This window comes from Borostomias antarcticus, assembly GCF_949987555.1.
Source record: "Borostomias antarcticus genome assembly, chromosome: 6".
In the NCBI taxonomy this organism is placed as follows: domain Eukaryota; kingdom Metazoa; phylum Chordata; class Actinopteri; order Stomiiformes; family Stomiidae; genus Borostomias; species Borostomias antarcticus.
The window spans coordinates 26,892,422-26,912,421 of record NC_140239.1 but is presented as its reverse complement, the minus strand read 5'-3'; the positions used below and the strand labels follow the sequence as shown (position 1 = coordinate 26,912,421).

The window sequence follows — 20,000 nt, the reverse complement described above, 5'->3', positions numbered from 1 at the left end:
GTGTGTGCGGGCGATGTCCATCAGTCTAGCTCCTTCCTCGGTGATGAGTGTCTGGGGGGGCGGTGAGGGGGCGGCCTAGAGAGCAGAGCTTCGCTGGGCAGCGCCGCACGCAGGTCGCACGCCTCCCACGTAACCCCCCCCCCCCCCCCCCCGAAAACCTCGACATCTCATTCAGCTCGCCACGTCGCCGAAGAGAAAAAAAAAACCTTCCCAGATGGAAAACGAAGAGACGGGTCTGACAGCTTTTGACTGAGAGTATCCCACGTCCTCTGAATAATCTCACATAGCTGTCAACTGCCGTCACAAAGCATCAGCCACGAAGGAGAGCTCACTGCCACCGCTGTCCCCGTACGAACTTATCTTTACGACGTCTTGACAAGGGAAAGAAGGAAGACGAGGAGGGGGAGGGGTTTGTCCGACAGTGTCCTCTCAAGAGATACAGTACATTACTATATACAGTACAGGAGGATAGCAAGGTTCTACTTTCTTACTTTTCCTACCGGAACCCCAATACCCCAATGAATCTTGTCCCCGATGTTTCGTCGTCTGTAATTTCATACAGTATTTGATGGGTCCTTTGAGACACCTCCACTACATCTGCCTAGTTCAGCCATTGTCACATCAGAGGGGAAAAGCTGATATGAGATCGTGCGGTCGACCTGACCCTGTCTGTTACTGTATGTTTTGTTTTAGCATGGTCGATATCTCGTAGGCCCTATTAGGCAGTTGGCGTCTAATAATCACAGGCAGGGCTGAAAATGAACACCTGCCACCGGCCAAATGCAGGTAAAATTTACAATTGGCGACTAGATTTCGGAAGGCTATCTGAAAAATATATATACTTGGCCGGTAGATTTTTTCATCTACAGTCCCCTTGGCAGGTGATTAAAAAGTTAATTTTCACCCCTGATCACAGGACACAAGGGGAGGGTCTTTATCCGGCCACATGTGACACACACATTGCACACAGTGAGCGGCGACACGGCACACAGCAAATTTTCCGGGCGTCGCCGGTGGAAATTGTTCCCTGCATTTCCGTCCTCTTCCAGGGACAGCGTTCATGGTTCATGGTTCCCGGGGTCCAAGTCCAAGTGCTCAGTCCAGGTCCTGGTCAGGGAGCGGACTGAAGAGCGTCTGTTCTTCTGCATGTGTTTCGTATTGGGTTCTTTTTGGATGAAACCCTTGTGAACACGGGGAGAACATGCAAACTCCTCACAGAAAGGAGGCCCGGAGACCTTCTTGCTGTGAGGTGACACACACACTGTACTACACCACCGTGCTGCACTTGAGCAGACACTTCAGCACAATGCCGAGAGCTGGGATCGAACCGGCAACCTTGCGATCCCCAGCCGGCCGCTCTACCTCCCGAGCTACAGTACGTGCTGCTCCTAGGTGGAACATACTGGCCAGGAGAGGGGAATAGGCACACGGTTGATGAATATCTTTGTAATCTGTCCAGCTCCGATACCGAGGCAAAGGACATGAGCGAATATCGTTTTTACAAGTCCTGAAAAAACACTTTCCACTTAACCGTTTGCAGAAAAACAAACAGACAATTGAAAGGGAACATTTAGGGCAATTTTCTGTAAATACCACCTCTATTTCTAGCAGGCTCTGGCACAACAGCCCAAAAATGGCAAGCGCAACCTCTCTAAACAGATATGTCTCACAGAGGTGTCAGCGTGTGGGTGGACATGTAGTTAAGTCCTTGTCTCTCACAGAGGTGCTTGTCTTCGGGAGTTAGCGTTAGCATACAGTTAAGTGTGCTAAATCTCTCGGCGCGCGCAGCGAGGGCTTCGGAGCTAATGGGTTTATCTCCTCAGAGACACACAAGCCAAGGAAGTTTTGGACTCTGAAAGAAATAAATTCATCAGACACTCGAGCGGGTGTCTGTAGCAGATCCGGCACATGAAAACCCTGAGGGAATGAACAGCAGTGACGGAGAATACTGAGCAGACGCAAGCAGAGGCAGCGAGATACTGTAGGGAGTCAGAGAGGGAGGCGCGCTGCCAAAACGGATCAAGGGAGAACCGGGAGACTTGAAGGAGAGGCCCAGACGTAATTGCACTGAGGATACTGCGGGGGCTTTAGCAGACTGTCACCCCCTGTCACCCCACCCCCCCCACACCGCACCGCTCCTGGCTATGCCTGCGGAGCTTACACACACACACATACGCACACACACACACACACACACACACACGCACACACACACACCCTATGCCATTCCATTAACAAATCCAAGATGGCATATGGTACCATCAAAGGGTCTTTTTTTTTTCCATCACAGCATGGGTACCCATTTGTGCGTGAGTGTGTGTGTGTGAGAGTGTGTGTGAGAGTGTGTGTGTGTGTGTGTGTGTGTGTGTGTGTGTGTGTGTGTGTGTGTGAGAGTGTGTGTGAGAGTGTGTGTGTGTTTTCTGGCTCAGAGTACTAGGTAAGAAGAGAAAGAAAGGGCAGATCTGATGAGGTGGAAGGAGTCGAGGCACGCACACTTTCATCTCAGTATCGGCTAGACAGCTAAGGAGAGAGACAAAGAGAGAGAGAGCGAGGGGGGGGGAGGGAGGGGGACGAGGAGGGGTGGAGAGGAGGGCCGAAGGGCAGGCTGAGAAAGTGCGCGAAATGTGCTGACCTCGGACATACGTCGGAGTGAACGCAACAACAACAGACAAGAGGACGGAGAAGCTTCCTCTTCTTGTCAGGTCAGTTTTGCAGAAGTTCCCTTCTCCCTAACGGAAGGCAAAGGCCCCTGATTACTCAAGCGATTATTCTCAATCATTTTTCTGGCGGCTCTCTTGAGAGCGACCGCGCCCAGGATGGTCAACGGGAACTCTCGCAGGTCGATGCGAGTAAGACACTCAAAAAGAGATTCTGACCAGGCTAGTGATTCGGCTTACTAGACCATATGAATGTTCCTTCCACATTATCTAGATGACTTCCTCCTTCACGGAGTTTGCCGCGTATTCTGTCCCTGTCGTTCTCACCCACGCATTCTCAGCCTGACTCATCCGCAGCCGCTAATTGGATGGGCGGATGAACCTTACGTCTCGTTCCAGCTGTCAATCAACCGTTGTTTCAGCCCCATAAGAGCCCGGTCCAGGCAGGTACGGCTAATCACTGTAATTACCATCACCTTACAAAGCTTTCATTCCCTGTCAAAATCAACGCCGGGAAAAACAATGGCAATGTAACTGAACAGCTGAATCATCCAGGGCTACACGGCCATTAGACACCAATGGGACGGTCTCTAGCTGAAGTGTTCAGTGGTGTCTGCCTGGTCTGTTGTTCTCTCAACACTGCCCATCAGCTGGACCAGCTGCTGACAGCTCCTTGGTTTATTTCTGGATCTATTACAGTGACACTTCTAACAACCTTTGGCACGCACGCGCGCACGCACACACGCACGCACACAACACACACACATTTGGAGTCAGACCAGAGAAGCGCCGTCTTTAAGGCCAGTGGCCAACTTCAAGTTCTCTCTCTCTCTCTCTCTCTTTCTCCGTCACCCTCTCGGAGGCCTGTTAACAGTCACCGTACACCAGACCCTGTCTTACGCTACCGGCAGGGAGCCCTGCAGAGTTATGTCCCCCCCCCCCTGGTTCCCATGGAAGGAGCTGGCCCCATAGGGAATCATGCCTATTACATTAGGGGCCAGGAGTAAATCACTTATAGGGGGGTCCTGTCTGGCGGCTTTGCTGGGAGCCTCAAGCAGGAGTAAAACTCTGGATGTGCATATGTCCCCCTCCGGTTGTTAGGGTTATGGTCGCAACCGCCGGCCCCCTCCCCGCCACCACCCCCCCCCCCCCCCGCCAACTCAACCCAGATAGTAAGCGGATCTGGGCCATATACAGGCCAGATCTGGCTCTTGTGGCTTAGTTCCGGCCCATATCCGCTTGCTATCTGGGAATGGAACATAACATAACAAAAGATGCAGTGTAGTGGGGTGGGGGGGTGCATAATGACTGAGAGAGCTGTATAAAGTCATACTAGACGATCGGAGGCTAAGAGGCTGAGACTCCTGAGATGTTGGGAGGCTGAGGCTGAGGCTGAGGGTTCTATCCTGCAGAAGGAGACTCACTATTCAGAAGACTGAAGACGCTAATGTACCTCTGATTTGAGTTATACAACCAAGTAAAGCATGGTGAGTCTGGGGGACCACGCGATATAACGACACACTGTGTAATTATAAACCAATTCAAGAAACGCTGTTATCACTGAAAACTCCACCAAGGAAAAGACCAAAATCCACCAAGAAAAAGACCTTGGGTTGAAACTGAATGTTCCTCACATTTAGATTGCAGGAAAGATTGCATGAAAATGACAGAGGAGCGCTCTGGGATGCTGGTACCATCGACAGTGACACCGGGGGAACAAACTGAACAGAATTCTGGGCAATTTAGGACATTATAAAAAATAACTTTGACATCTCCCAGTCAGACCAAATTCAAGTCAGATTTATTTTTTCCTCAGCGAAGCAACTGTGTCCTCCAAACGACATATGAATTATGCTAATAAACAACACTAATTAGGTCCCAAAACCCCTAAGCCAATGCCTCGGCAAGCCTCATGCAGTGATAATTATGATTTATTCCGTTCTCTAGTCTATCATTTAGCCTTCGCCATCATCAGCTCAGTAGAGTCCCGCCTAGCCCTGCTGTCCCAGCACACCCGGCCCATCTGCCCAGCTAGACCGTGCCCACCAGCACCCCTCCCTGGTGGACCCACGGGAACTCACACCCTCAGACACGCCTGTGCACCCGGTGATCAGTCAACTCAGGGATTAGCCGGTATTTAAACAAATATCCTGTTATGATGACATTCGAACGGCCGCTTAATCCCACGACCCGTGTCGGGAGTAAGTGCACTCTGACGACTGTGAGCTCTGACGCTCGTCGATTCCCCGGGTCTCTAGCGAGCGACGCAGATCATGACGACAAACGTGACAGGGTCATTATAAATCTTGATTATGGGGGGGGCGGCTGTTTTGACATCCAGCACCTCTGTCTCCTCTCACTCTCATTAGATGGTTTCTCCTCCAGTCTACCTAATGGAGGTTGGGAAGGGGGGCGGGGGGGGCTGTCTAGACGAATGTGTGCTCTGTGTTAACAAGACCGAGTCCGAAGGGATGGCTCCAGAACATCTCAAATCACAACCCTGTTCTCCTCAGGGGCTCTGAGATTGAGCAGGGGTTGTGAACCCGGGTATTCACACACTATTGCACCAACCCACAGAGCTGAAAGTCTAGGGATTGGTTTGGGGTTGGGGGGAGCTGACGTGTCGACGCCTCAGTCAAGGTTTCTCATTGTGATGCAGGAGCAGTATTGGTATCAGCATCTCAGATTGTATCGACGCAATCAGAGGAATCGGATTCTGAACCTGAATCTGATCCTGAACAGTGTGTTGGGTTGCTGTTTACTTGCCTCAGATAGTTCTGAGAGGAGTGAACAGGTTCAAAATAGCCCCGCTGTTGTCGCCTATTCTATATTTCAGGCCACATTCTGTCTGGCGTCCGGCCTTGCCAGAACCGCTCCGAGCCAAAGCTCTCTCCAGCTGGAAAGCGGAGACTTCCGGCGTCTGATCCTCCCAAGCTCCAGAGAACAGCTGAGAGACACACAGCTACACCCAGCTGTAGCTGGCTTGCTCAACCCAGTGGGATGCCAATAGCTCCACAGAGTGCTGGGTGATATATGAAAAAGTACCAGGCATGGTGTGTACCCGCCTGGTGTGTGTGTGTGTGTATGTGTGTGTGTGTATGTTTCAATTACATCAGCATCCGAAACTGCAAGAGCCGTGGGTACACAGTGTTGAGTCTGTGCTGTGTGTTTTGGAACGGGAGCGTTCAGTGATAGACTGATGGTTTGATACAAGCTATAAATAAACAATTCTCCTAGCAGCTTTGCCTAAAATGTCTATGTCGAGCCTTTGTAGAGGGGGAGACATTTAAAACCGATCCACCTGAGTTGCTCCATCCATCTCTCTCAAATTCAGTTGAGTGGGCTGTGCAGGGAGGGTTGGGGTAAGCTCAGCTGGGGCCCACTGGGCTAGGCTTGGAGTTGATACAGGCCGGGGTGAGCTTGGGCTAGCGCACTGGCTAGGCTCTATCTTGGGTACAGTGGTGACAGTCATTGTGCTCAAGGCAAGGCTGTCACTGGAGCTCCAGCTTCCGTGCCCTAAGCATCTTCCTCCGCCACTCTCTATCTCTAACAACTCTTCATTCTCATCGTTAGGGCTCAACAGGCCCTGGTCAACGACACAGTCGAACCGTTATCACCCCCACCAAGGGACTCCAGTCACATACATTCAATCAGTCTTTAAGACAGTATAAAAATCGGGACATGTCATTCTTTATTCATTCGGCGGTCTTCAATGTTGATAGTGTGGTCGCTTCAATATTCATGGTGTGACGACTGTGGGTCAGGAGGTAGAGCGGGTCTTCCAATGATCGTAGGGTCGGCGGTTCGATTCCCGGCTCCCCCTGCCCACATGTCGAAGTGTCTTGAACACTAAACCCCAAATTGTTCCCAATGAGCAGGCGAGCACCTTGCTTGGAAGCTGCCGCCATTGGTGTGTGAATGTGTGTGTGAATGGCCGAACGAGAGGCGATTGTATAGCTAAAAGAGTTATAAGTGCATTCCATTTACCATATTCTGCTTTGGGTGTCAGCAGGTCTGCACACAAATGTGAAGTCTCAAGCTATTGTTGGGAGGAAGAGGTTGTCAGTGTCTCAGGTGTGTGTACTTTAAATGGTTTTTGTAACATAATCTGCTGTATGTCAGGGAGGAAGCGCTGCGATTTCTGGCAAACAGAAGAACGGTTTGGCTGCATAGGGGTTCCTGAGCACTGAGAGACTTCCTGCGCAAAAAGAAAAACAATGAATAAAACCAGATGAAAAGATCAGGGAAGAGAAAAGATCAAGTATGACCTAGAGCTTAGTTTGCCCTTCCATCATTCAGGCAGGGTAAAGAAATAGAGGGATCTCTCCGTCTTCCTGAGCTCGGCTCCTTCAGCTCGGCCAAAATAATTCCGGAGCGTTCCGTGGCCGCTGAGCAGCAGCATTAGGAATCAGGCCGACGTTTCAGAAAACTCTCCAGAGATTTACTATCGAAAACCAATTAAGCCACTGGCGTGCCGGTGTGCCTGGCTGGGTTCGATGTGGGAGCCACAAAGGTCGCCTGCTGGCTCCCGTCTCCGCTCAGAAACGATTGAGAGAGCGTAACACACATATACTGTATGCGCACGCAAGTACACACACACACCTACACACACATATGCGCGCACACACACACACCTCCCCTTAATATGCAATGTGACCAGTAGTCTGACCCCTGTGTGAGTAATGGTGTTTGGATCTGACAAAAGAGTGACCGTGACTGCAATGTATTCCAGACATGTCCTCTCCATTCTGCCCTCACCTCCTTTCACATATGAAATGACCAGACAGATTCCTTCAACATGGCGAGCATTGTTAAGTTAATGCAGAATATAGCGTTAGAGAGCTACCTACGTGTACAGTACCCAACACCTTTGCATTCTGTGGTTGAGAGCTGAACACACTGATATAGCTATGGCTCTGTGGTTGAGCTTTGAACAGCCGTCTCTCTTGAATAGCTTTCTCTGTACTGATGGCTTTTAATATCTTCCTACCCCACAGACATACCACACAGCTACATAAACAAATTAGCCATGCAAGGCATACAGCCTCTCTTCTGTCACTGCAGTGAAAGGAAGACAAACTCCATCAACTTAGAGCATTCGTCACGAATGGTTCTAAGCTTGCTGAGGCGGTTCCTATTCATACCGTGCAAATTAATCAGAACCTCCCTCACCAGCGTCAGTCAGCGGTGATAACTTATCCAGCCCTGTTCTCTTTATTATTATTATTATTATTTTTTTTTAAAGATTTGTATCAACTTTAAACATTTTATTCACACATCATACAAACATAAAAATACTGTACAGACACACCCAGTATTGAAATACACATTAGAAGCAGACACCAGAGAGAAAGAAATATACATTAGAAGCAGAGATCACAGAGAGAGACCGTTTCAATGGAGACACAGGATGAAATGGTGAGGCTGTAGATCAGTCCTTATAGGTCGAGTGCAAATGAGCTTTGAAGGCATCATGGTTGTCCCAAAGCTCGGCTGCAGCAGCATTCAATGGACTCTCATTATTGGGCTCTCCTAGTAAGCTCTGGATGGAGCGTACGTCATACAAGGTCGACCATTTGTCTTTCAGGATGTCCAGCCAGATGAAGCCTAGCTCATCCACGTTGGGGTGGAAACCAGGGGTGACGAACATCACCTGGGGTGCTTTGTAAGGGTATCCACTGGGGAATTCCAATGACAGTTTGTACCTCAAGCCTTCATACACGGTTCCCTGTGCTCCATCTATTGAACTCAATCCACTTGAACAGGTTGTCTGACTCTGGAAATGCAGAGATTCCCTTGTCTCCAGACATCATAAGAGTCATCAATTCTTGCTGAAGTCTTTTAGACACGGAACCCTTGGCAGCACTGCCACCATTTTCGTTGCCTTTTCCGGGAGGCAGTTGATGAGGCTGCAACAGGATTCATGTTTTGAGAGGGCTTATCTCTACTTATGTCCAACCCGGTTTCCAGTATCCTCTGCGCGTCCTGCTTGCTGTGTTGAGATTTCAAACTCTCCAGCCCTCAAGCCCTGTCTCAAACATAACCTGTAATTACAGCTCTGGAACAGTTAACAAAGCCCAGAAAATGCTGCTCCAACTAGTGGAGTCGCATTAACTACCCCTACTGGGAAGAAGCATAGGCTTCAGGGTTGAGGGGAGAGGTGAGGAGAGGAGAGGAGAGAACTGGAGAGCTAGGGAGAGGAGAGAAGAGAGGAGAGAAGAGGAGAGGACAGGATAGGAGTGGAGAGTTGGGGAGAGAACTTCAATCAGTTTTGTCAGTGTGTGTGTATTGTGTGTGTGCATAACTAGTGGGCAGGTAGAGGCAGTATAAGATGTGTGTATTGTGTGTGTGCATAACTAGTGGGCAGGTAGAGGCAGTATTAGAGGTGTGTATTGTGTGTGTGCATAACTAGTGGGCAGGTAGAGGCAGTATTAGATGTGTGTGCGATGTTCTCCTGCTATCCTGTCAGAGAGAACCTAACCTTGTGAACATCATGTCAGAGACACTTCCTCTGCCTCGTTAACTCCACTCCGACTTCCTCTCCTCTTCAACGTTTCTATGGTAACAGGTGGACGAGCTTGACCGCAACCTTCCTTCCTCCCACTCACATGCAAGTTGATGTGTGTCGTCTCTGAGACAGTTTTTGTGTGTATAATGTGTGTGTGTGTGTTTGCATGTGTGTGTGTGTGTGTGCGTGCGTGCGCGTGTGTGTGTGTGTGTGTGTGTGTGTGTGTGTGAGAGCGCATAAGAGGTTCTGAAGGTCCAGACCACCTGCTGCTCAGTCTTACAAAGACAGGTGTTTTAAGACCGGGGCGATAATTATTAATCTGCACGGAGACATCACTCATGCTGTAAAATTCATTAAAAATGAAAGGCTGTCCATATTTTCAGACATCCAGCCTTCCCCTTAACCTTACCCTAACTTCCACTGAGGTTTCGCAACACACAAAAAGTATCCGATAAGGGTCACCCCTACAAAATGCACCACATTTATAAAGACTCAGGCTGCTGTTCTCTCTTGTGCAGTGAAAATGTCTGGAGGTCCTTTTCTAAGCGCCCGGCACCTCCGGTCAGTACAACATGGCGGGACATGACTGGAAAACCGCAGCGAGGCGGTGACTGTCAATACTATCGACGGTCACCGTCGGTCTGATGAAGGGAAGGGTAAATCTCTGATTAACAAACCCATTGATTGCAGATAGTGGACTTACTGTACAGCAACTCATCAGTGGTCACTGTATGGATGAGGTTCTGGTCGGAGAGCGGCCGCGTCGGTACACACGCCCCCCTTCACCGAGGCGCCGGTCGGACCAGCGATGGACAACTCTGGTCCTCTAGCGCCACGGCGGCGGTGCGGGCTTTAGTCTCAGCCCGGCACAAACGCACGGGATTCCCGTAATAAACTGACGCCAGATTGAGAGGAATCCAAAGCGGTCACGGCTGATTCAGATACAGTATTTGACCAACTCGGTCAAGTGAACGGTGAGTAGAGTGCGTTGGGTTTCTCTTCATACGGTACTCTAGCGCCGCCCTGCCCCCTCAGTCCCAGAACCAGTGGCCCGGCGTAGAACCTGTAGTCCAATCCCCTCGCTTATTTGACAAGCTCCAGCGGGGTTGAAACAACCTTTGGTCGACTAACAAAGTGTCACATCTGATTTAATTACAAGCGTCAAGTGACTCCGACACGAGGCTGCAGCTCAGAGCGGAGTGAACCAGAACCGCACCGTGACTCTCCCGCCGGTTCTCCTGGGCCTTAGAACCCGACACAAGGTTAAACGGTTTGAGGCAAACTGTAGATTGGGACCCAAATCGTATTACTATTCAGAGCACATTCAGAGTTTTCCCTGACTTTCAACTTTCATCCAACTAAGTGTATAGAACATAGAGTTTGCGGATATCTTAGTAGAGATCTTGTGCTGTAATTTTCTAATTTTCTCACTTGGCTTGTGGCTTTTTGAGATTTGCTGTCGGATAATGGGTGCCTGTAATTGGGTTAGCCTATTAAGTGGAATATCTAATCAATATGGTAATACCACCTTTTAATGATGAAACACGTCAGGTCAAGCTAACAGACTACACAACTGTTTTGTGTCATAACCGCGATTGGCATTACTGTAGGTGAAAATAGGCAGTGCTGAATGTTTTCAGACACCTAGTCTTCCCTGTTAGTCAATGTAATTCTCAGATTGTGTGTGTGTGATGTTGCCTGCGTGATCATGCGGCATGTAACTGCGTGTGCGCACATGATTTGTGTGTTTGTGTGTATGTGTGTGTGTGCACCTGCTGTAAGATGTACATTCCTTGTGTGTGTGTGGGGGGGGGCAGGCCAGGCGATTGTACGCCCCCAACAAGTTGTTGAGCGGGGGGGGGGGGGGGGGGGGGGGTTGCTAGCGAAGATTTGTGCACCCCTAGTGCCTCGGCACCCTAGGTAATTGCCTTGTACTGTATGTCAAGTGCTTGCGCCGCCCCTGGGGGGGGGGTTATGTAAAGGTAGCCGGTCCATCAGACAGGGGCTCTACTGTATTTTCCAGGGCTTTCTGCCGCGGTAAACATCTCCAGCCCCTCTCGGGTGACACAGCACCTCCTCCGACACCGGCTGCTCTGTTCTCCTCATTGATTGATTGATTGACTTTATTGAGCAGAGTGTTAAAACAACAGTTACATCTCAAACCACATGGGGCCGCAGTACATGATTGTTACAACACTTCTGCCAAGGATATAAACACAAAAAACCTTAATGGTTTATTTCCATTGTGGTCCTCTGGCATCCTCGCAGTCTTCATCCGCTTCATTTATTCATTCCTCATTCATTCATCCCCTCTCACTCCCCCAACCCCGGCGCGGCCACCGCCGGATCACGCCGAGCTGCCGGCCGGCCGCGCCCACCGCTGCCGCCGCCCCGGCCGCGCGGCGCTCGGATCGGCAGGTAGACGGCGAGACAAAGAGACGACGAGCGCCGGCGCCAGGGGAGTTCATCGCGCGTTCATCTGGGTAATTGATTTTTTTTAAAACAACAAAAAACACGTCCAATTGGGGTCGCTCTCTCTCTCCCTCCCTCTCTCCGTCCCTCCTACCCCTCTTCTCCGCCGAGGTCCCCGGCTGTGCGCGACGGCGATAGATTCCTCGCTTCTGATTGATGTGCGTGTGCACTGGTGCGGCGATTTCTGTCATAGAAATCAATGGGTCGGCACCGGTTTACCCTGACCCTGCGCCGCCGGTCCAAAAGCCCGGCGCATATATCTAACCCAGCTCATCTCCTCCTATCGACAGTCATGATTGATTGGCCGTTCGAATCTCCATGGCACCCAGGCGGTCACGTCGCAGAGAGAGAGCGAGAGAGAGAGCAGGGCAGGCAGGGAGTGTGATGGCGTGTGGGTTACAGTGGTAACGGAGGTGGGGAGGGGGTTGCGGAGGCGTCTAAGTGCGTCTAAAAGCAGACCGAGGGGGCGTTCTCCCCTGTGGGTTTGCTCTATGAGAGGCAGGTGGCACCATGCCTCCTGGCACTAAGAGGCGTTACAGTCCCCCTCAAGAGCAGCCTAGTCACACTCACACTCGCACGCCGTCGGACACGGCCCTGTTCATCTGGCTTTGTTCCCAGAGCCCCCAACACAGCATTTTAGCATCTTTTTTTTTTTTTAAATTGCAGATGGATTAAAACCGACAAGGAAAAGAAAGCTCTCAGCATGCCACTGTGTTTGCACTCTTCTTATTGAGTTTGTTCCGCTTTATTCGCACGATTACAAGGTTGTCCTATTCCGTTCTACTCTACTGTACTCTCGGCATCGGGAGGGCGTCGGCAGGCGGCGACGGGTGATGAGTTCAGTCGGTCGTTAAGCGGAGGCCCGGAGGCCAGCCTTCAATCAGCTTCCGCTCGGCGCACGAGGCGGTGATCCACTGTGGCCAACCACAGTGTGTCGTTTTTTTGTTCCCCTGTGACCTGTGTCTCACCCTGACCGCCTCCGTCTGTGAGAGGCTCATTAAGGCTGATTGTCTGATGGCAGCTCGTTTCTCTCATGTTCTCACAAGACCGGCGGTGCTCGCTGTGACCGCCTTCGCGTTCGCCGTGAGCGCGTAGGCATTAGCGCGCCGTCGTTAGGGCGTCGTCTTTAGCGCGCCATCGTTAGCGCGCCATTGTTAGCGCGCCATTGTTAGCGCGCCATCGTTAGCGCGCTGCTCGGGTTTGTAAGTATGTCGTGTCATGGCGGCCTTGGTAACGTCTCTATCTGGAAGCGTGCGTTTGAAGATCTGTGGCGATTGCAGAAGCGCCAGGGAAGGTTTGCAGACGCATCGTGCACATCCACAAGAATGGCACAACGCTACAAGCTCCGCAGGGTTGGGCTTCAGAGCATGAGGGTGGAATTTCCGGTCAAATGTGTCCCATCCGTTCTCTTGTAAACAAGCAAGCATGGCAAGCGTGGATCCAAATGTTCTAAATGTTCTAAATTCTCTAAATCCGTGCCGGGAAACCGCGAAGGCGCTGAACACTGATGTTACAAGCGGCCGCTGTACCGTGAATGAGTAGCCTAGCGTGGGCGAGGTGGTTCACGGAGCGCACACACACACATGCGCAAGAGTGAATTCCAGGGGTACTGCGTACTGTACTCCTCCCTGTGTTCAGCTGAGAGCTCAGGTGTGACGGTGGCGTGAGCTATGCTGTGATCTGTGAATAACTGGATGGGTTTATCAGAGCTGCATGCTTGTGTGTTCATGTGTTGAGCTCATCCTACTGTATATTACTGGCTGGCTGGTTGTACAGGTGGACAGATGGACGGACTGACTGGCTGACTGCAGAGAGCCAGTACAGTACTGCAGACGTGGTTCAACGGGACTCGATCCTTTCATCGTGTCTCAAGTACGGTGCTGCGTCGTCAAATGGCCGCCGTCCCAGGAGAGTACGAACGCGCGGCGAGTCCAACGGACACAGAGACGGGGGCGCGCAGCCCCCGGGCTAAGAACAGCCACTCACACCATCCCTTGCGGAGACGCAGCGCTTCACGGCGGTAGCACAACTTTGATGTGAAGCGCCAGCGCTCGTCACTCTGCGGTCGCGTGCGTCACGCGGTGTCATACTCCGGCCGCTGCGCATTGACCGCGGTGGCCTCGCTGTGTCCGCCACGGATCAATGGGGTTTGAATGTCCGGGGGTCGCGACCGCTGGCGCTTCGTCACTCCTGCCGTGTCCGGCTTTGTTGACGCTCTGTGCACTCACATCAAAGGTGAGGTAGGAGGGAGATACGCACGTCTGATAACAGGCCTTTCATGGCTCCGTTATGAAAAATGTTATACAGGTACACACTGTATTGTACTAGTTTGTGTGTATGTGTTGTCGGGGTGCAGCCGAGCTTCACAAAACTGAACAAGAAAACATGCGTCCCTTCTCCTGATCTTATACCTATGCAAAAAATATGAAAAGAAAAACCTAAATATGTTGATGTTTGTTCCAACCTACTGCGCTTTTGATCAGATGCAAATGCGTAGTGGCTTTAACCCCTAATTAGTCGGGACAGGAAGTGACCTTGAGTGAGGTGTTAGTCGGAGACAGGGCTGGAGTTCACTCTCTGACACAGACAGACAGGGAGAGGGAGGGTAGGGGTGTAGAGAGGCTGAGAGAGGAGGAGAGAGAGAGGAAGAGAGAGAGCGAGTTAGGACAGACAGAGAGAGAGAAGAAGACAGACAGGGAGAGGGAGGGTAGGGGTGTAGAGAGGCTGAGAGAGGAGGAGAGAGAGAGGAAGAGAGAGCGAGTTAGGACAGACAGAGAGAGAGAAGAAGAAGAAGAGAGAGAGAGAGGTAGTGAAAATCCCTACTGGACTCTCCTAGATCTGGTTTCAGGGCAGCGGGTACACAAGGAGAAGCTCTGTGTTTAGCCAGAGCTCTGCTGTGTAAACTAAGACCTTAAACAGAGCCGCCAGGCACTTTCTCCTCCCGGTCGCCACACTAGACTGCCTATCTGGCACAGGGGGATGGGACCAGCATGATAGTGATATCTTAGATGGTCACTCAGTACTACGTTCTTGTAAACTCTAAAAATGAAAGGATACGATATTGGAACCCTTTATAATAATACAATACCCCTCTGAGGTTTGGTTTAGTGAACACTAAGCTTCCAAGTAGAACAATTTCCTTCACGATAAGGTGCTATTTGATACCTTAAATGGTACCAAAGGGGATTCTATAACCTTTTTCAAAATGCTCCTTCAGGTTTGTATGTAGAATCAGAGCGTATGAGACGCATACTCCCCTGTGTGAGGCGTCCGCAGGTATTCATCCCTCATGTCACATATTGCCTAGCCTCACAGGGATTTATTTTTTATTTTTACGAGACTAGGTATTACCAGCAACACACCCCACACCTATAAAGCAATCTCAGAACCACAGAGGTCCATGGCTGTGGGGCCCAATAGTCTGTGGGACCGTTTTATGTTTCCTTGGTTATTGGGGCTAAGGGGCATTGTTGTTCTGCATGGGGTGTTCCTTGGCAGCATGTGTTTCTCTGCAGACAACAGAAGCTCTTTCAGCTCAGACTGGGTGCCTTTGTCAAAGGCCCTTTTGAAATGTCTCCAGAAATCAATCTGTACTACTCTGAGTTGATCTTGATGAATGTATTTGCATACGGTAGAGAGAGAGAGATATTGTTAGAGAGAAAGAGAGAGAGAGAGAGTGAGTGAGAAAGTGTAGTTGCATCAATGAATCTGTTCAAGCTTTCTTCACCGTGTGTGTTTGTGCTTGCACCTGTCTTTGTGCATTGGATGTGTGTGTGTGTGCGTGTGTGTGTGTGTGTGTGAATACATGTGTACTGTATGTGAATACATGTGTGTGTGTACTGTACCTACACGTGTGTGCGTGCACATCCACTGCTAGGTTTCCGACCTGTAGTGACAGGCCTAGAATCACATGGCTTTCTGCAGTCAGCCAGTCAGTCCGTCCGTCCATCTGTCCACCTGTACAACCAGCCAGCCAGTAATATACAGTAGGATGAGCTCAACACATGAACGAGCATGCAGCTCTGATAAACCCATCCAGTTATTCACAGATCACAGCATAGCTCACGCCACTGTCACACCTGAGCTCTCAGCTGAACACAGGGAGGACTACAGTACTCAACACACATGGGACTACAGCACTCAACACACATGGGGCTACAGAGAACATAATGACGTAAAGAAGCGCTGAAATCCTGGTTTTAGTAGTAGTAGCCTTTATTTAAACTCAAGAGGTAACATTCACCTCATTTTCAAGTGCGTTGAGTTGACAAATAAACACATATACTAAGCAATAAACAACATAAATAAAACATGGTAAACATAATCAACATAATGCAATAGCTAAAAAAATATATATGTACAAAAATTCAGACATAAATATGAAAAAGCAAGGAGTCGAGAGACAAGGAAAGTGCAGTGCACTATGACTGAGTGTGTGTGTGTGTGTGTGTGTGTGTTAGTGGTGCATTACTTAATTACCCTTAATTTCTGTGTGCCCCAGAGGGAACGCTAAAGACTGTTTTTAACTCGAAAAAAATATGTTGGGTAAAAATACTGTACGTAAAAATCCAAATCCTGAAAAATCAATACTGAGAAAACGTAAAATATAAAGCTGAATTTGGGGAAAAATAACAGATTTCGCTCAGTGCCAGAGGACCTGAGGGACCTACACGGTGTATATTTTAAAAGCATGTCTAACATGTATTTAGGTGCATGATTATGTATGGATTTATAGACTAATAAAAGTGTATTTATTTCTTTATTTATTAAAAACTACCACAATTACACAACTGACATGTAACCAGTGTAGATATTTTAAATCACAAAGTCTCTATAGGGAGCTTGTAACTCTGCAGTGGAACAAATTGTTTGAACGGATCAATCTGTCCGTGAAAGTACCTGTTCTCTAAAGGAGCAGTACCGGTGTGGTTTAACTCTCTATTATTTCACGGACCAAAACCTTTTCAGTGTTGGGAACAGGAAGAGAGAACGCCTGTCATTCTGCCCAGCGGACACCTTTGCACCCTGCTGAGATGCTGATTGCTTTCGCTCTCTTTGCTCGTTCCTCCAAAAATAACATTTCCACACAATGAGCGGAAGGACAATGGCGGACTGGAGTTTGAGAAGCTGTCAGGGGAACGTTATGAGCAATAGATAATAATAAAAAAATGCTTTAAAAGATGAATGCAGATGTTCTTTCATAGAGGGATGGTGTTACAAAGACGGAGGTAGGTAGAGAGAGAGAGAGAAAGAGAAAGAGAGAGAAAGAAAGAGAGAGATAGAGAGAGAGAGAGAGTACGGTGTGTGTTTTTCGAGGACGGGAACACACAGTCCCTTCTCTGCTAATCTTCCTGATTCAATCAAGCCGATATTGAACTGAGTAACGTGGCAGAAAAACTGTCTGAGGTCTGGCGCAGGACACAGAAAGAAGAACCCACAGCGCTGCAGTCTGCCGCTACAAATTCAGAACTCTGTCGGGAGATCAGCCAGTGGTCAGTTCAAAGCCTTGCCTTTCCCAGCAGGGGCAATCTCGGCCTACTGTACTGTATTAGGCCCTGAGGTCCCACCAGCAGCCCCTGGCCAGGCTCATGTCAGCGAGTGACTGATGCCAGACAGAGGCAGACGGACGCAGACGTGGACTTTAAAGTCCTCAAAGAGGGCAACATTCCGTGGACCCGGCCCGCTCTATCAGCGCCACTGTGTCACGCCAAACTACCGACCCTCAGGGACAGAAACCCTATGATCCACAGACATAGCATATGTAACGTAACATAACATAACATAACATAACATAACATAACATAACATAACATAACACAACATAACATAACATAACATAACATAACCGCAGACCATAGAAATATGTTTCTGTGTCCTCATTGAAACAAAACCAGCCAGGGAAACATGCTGTTACTTTGAGTTTAAAAGCAGAGGACGAATTGCCCTTGTTGACTTCGCAAGGTGACGAGGCAGGTGAGGGTGAGTGTATTTGAGTAACAAACAGGCAGACAAGGGCTGACTCATGTGGACCTCTGATTGGCTGATCTAAGCACTGTGAATGACAAGAGGGAGAACGCATGCTAATTAGCAGCAGTCACCTGAGCAGGCTGGAGAGAGATTGTAGAGATTGCGCTGTGCGTGTGTGTGTGTGTGTGTGTGTGTGTGTGTGTGTGTGCGTGTGTGAAAGAGACTGTGTGTGTGTGTGTGTGTGTGTGTGTGTTTGTGTGTGGCTCTCTGAGTGTATGAATATGAATCATGAATCATAACTGAATTGCCGGAAGGCCTCAGCCGTGGGCAGGATGTTATAGGATCAAATGGGGTCAGACTGACCACCCACTCAGGGTGACGCACCCCGGAACCGAACCGAACACATCCACAATTCAAAAATGGTTTCTCACAGACTCTTTTTTTTTCCTCGCCCCACCAAAAACAGCACTGTATATTTAATCAGGCATTGTTAAAGACACTACAACCGTAACAGAGAATCATGTTGTCAAACCGGCGCGACCACCTGGACGTCATTTGAACTCGGCCTGTTCAGAGCATGGTTGTGATGGTGCATCAGATATGTCTTTGATGCAGTGCAGCGCACTACAGAACACAACAGTCCTACAGCTGCTCTCACTGAGGAGGAGTCAATACGGAGCCCAATTTCGCTGGTATCTCCAACCATTTATAAGACCAGTAATAACTTCCTGTGAGTCTCTCTGTTTGTACTCTGGACAGACAGGCAGACAGGCAGACAGGCAGACAGACAGACAGACAGACAGACAGACAGGCAGATAGACAGACAGACAGGCAGATAGACAGACAGGCAGACAGACAGACAGACAGACAGACAGACAGACAGATAGATAGACAGACAGACAGACAGACAGACAGACAGGCAGACAGACAGAGAGACAGGCAGACAGACAGACCAGTGAGCCTCAGGAGTGTTTGACTCCGATTAAACAATACCATTGACTGTGTGTGTGCGTGTGTGTGTGTGTGTGTGTGTGTGTGTGTGTGGGTTTGTGGGAGGGGGTGATCTAGCTCATAAACACTTTCAGATACCCTGTAGTTGTTACCTTGGCAACAACTAGCTACTCTTCCTGGGGTCCACACACACAGACACAGACACACACACACACACACACACACACACACACACACACACACACACACACACAAACAGGGATGGGTACTACACATGGTCTGTTCTTCTAGCTGTATGTCCCACTGCTGCATAAGAATTGTTTGGTGGTGGTGGTGTGTCTGTTTGTGTGTGTGTGTGTGTGTGTGTGTGTGTGTGTGTGTGTGTGTGTGTGTGTGTATGTGTGTGTGTTTGTGTATGTGTGCGTGTTTGTGTGTGTGTGTGTACGCATGCCTGTGTGCGCGCGTCTGTGTGTATGTGTGTATGTGTGTGTGTGTTTGTGTTTGTGTATGTGTGCGTGTTTGTGTTTGTGTGTGTGTGTGTGTACGCATGCCTGTGTGCGCGCGTCTGTGTGTATGTGTGTATGTGTGTATGTGTGTGTGTGTGTTTGTGTATGTGTGCGTGTTTGTGTTTGTGTGTGTGTGTGTGTACGCATGCCTGTGTGCGCGCATCTGTGTGTGTGTGTTTCTCCGAGCAGCGGGAGAGTATCACAGAGACAAACGGCCTCAGAGGATCGATACTCTTCAGTTCTGCCTCTCTGTTCTGCAGTCAACAGACTCATATCCCCGCTCAGATACACTCTACCTCTCCATCACCATCTCTCCCTCTAAACCCTTCACTATCCCTCCTCCCTCTCCTCCCTTGCGGTTAGTGATGTCATGTAACAAATCGCTAAAAAACCCTCCCTGCTGTCTGACGGGATCCTTGACAATCAGCATGAAGAACCCGGGTGTCCATTTTCCCAACTGCCTGATGTCATCCCCGCTTCTGCTTTGCCCCCCCCTCTTCCTCCCTCAGCTCTTGTAAGGAACTCGTATCGTCTTCCCTTCACCGCGTTTCTCCTCCCCATCTCTCCTTCTCCTCTTCTGTCTTCTCCTCCCTCTCCTTTTCTCTCTCTCTCTCCGCATGCTTACATCAAGTCAGCTGCCATGTCTGATAGGCACTCACATTACCCACCATGCATCGCTCCTCCTCCCAGTAATAGCTTTCTACTGGGAAACATCTGACCGGCAGACTCTCTTTCCTTCCCCGGGCCCTCTCTCTCTCTCTCTCTCTCTCTCTCTCTCTCTCAAGTAAGCTGTTCATGAATGCACAATTTAAGGCGTGAACAAGATCGATCTGTGCAGCCCCCCAGGAGGGAGGAGTGGGCGGGTCGGTGCGTGACCCCCCCAATCTGCGCGGTTCATCCCGCGGAGCCCGTCCGCCGGGAGCTGCCGCCGTGGCACAA

At 49.7% G+C, this 20,000-nt stretch overlaps 1 protein-coding gene and 1 pseudogene across 2 annotated transcripts in view; both read right to left on the bottom strand.

The window, feature by feature from the left end:
• The window catches only part of LOC311310595 (uncharacterized protein), a gene marked incomplete at both ends in the record, with an annotated part of 89,611 nt that overhangs the window by 31,457 nt on the left and 38,154 nt on the right, over window positions 1-20,000 (bottom strand). The gene's annotated exons all lie outside the window — the stretch shown is intronic.
• LOC311310149 (ubiquitin-conjugating enzyme E2 C-like) lies at window positions 8,089-8,585 on the bottom strand (annotated as a pseudogene). Its single transcript has one exon. The product of its transcript is annotated as a ubiquitin-conjugating enzyme E2 C-like (transcript).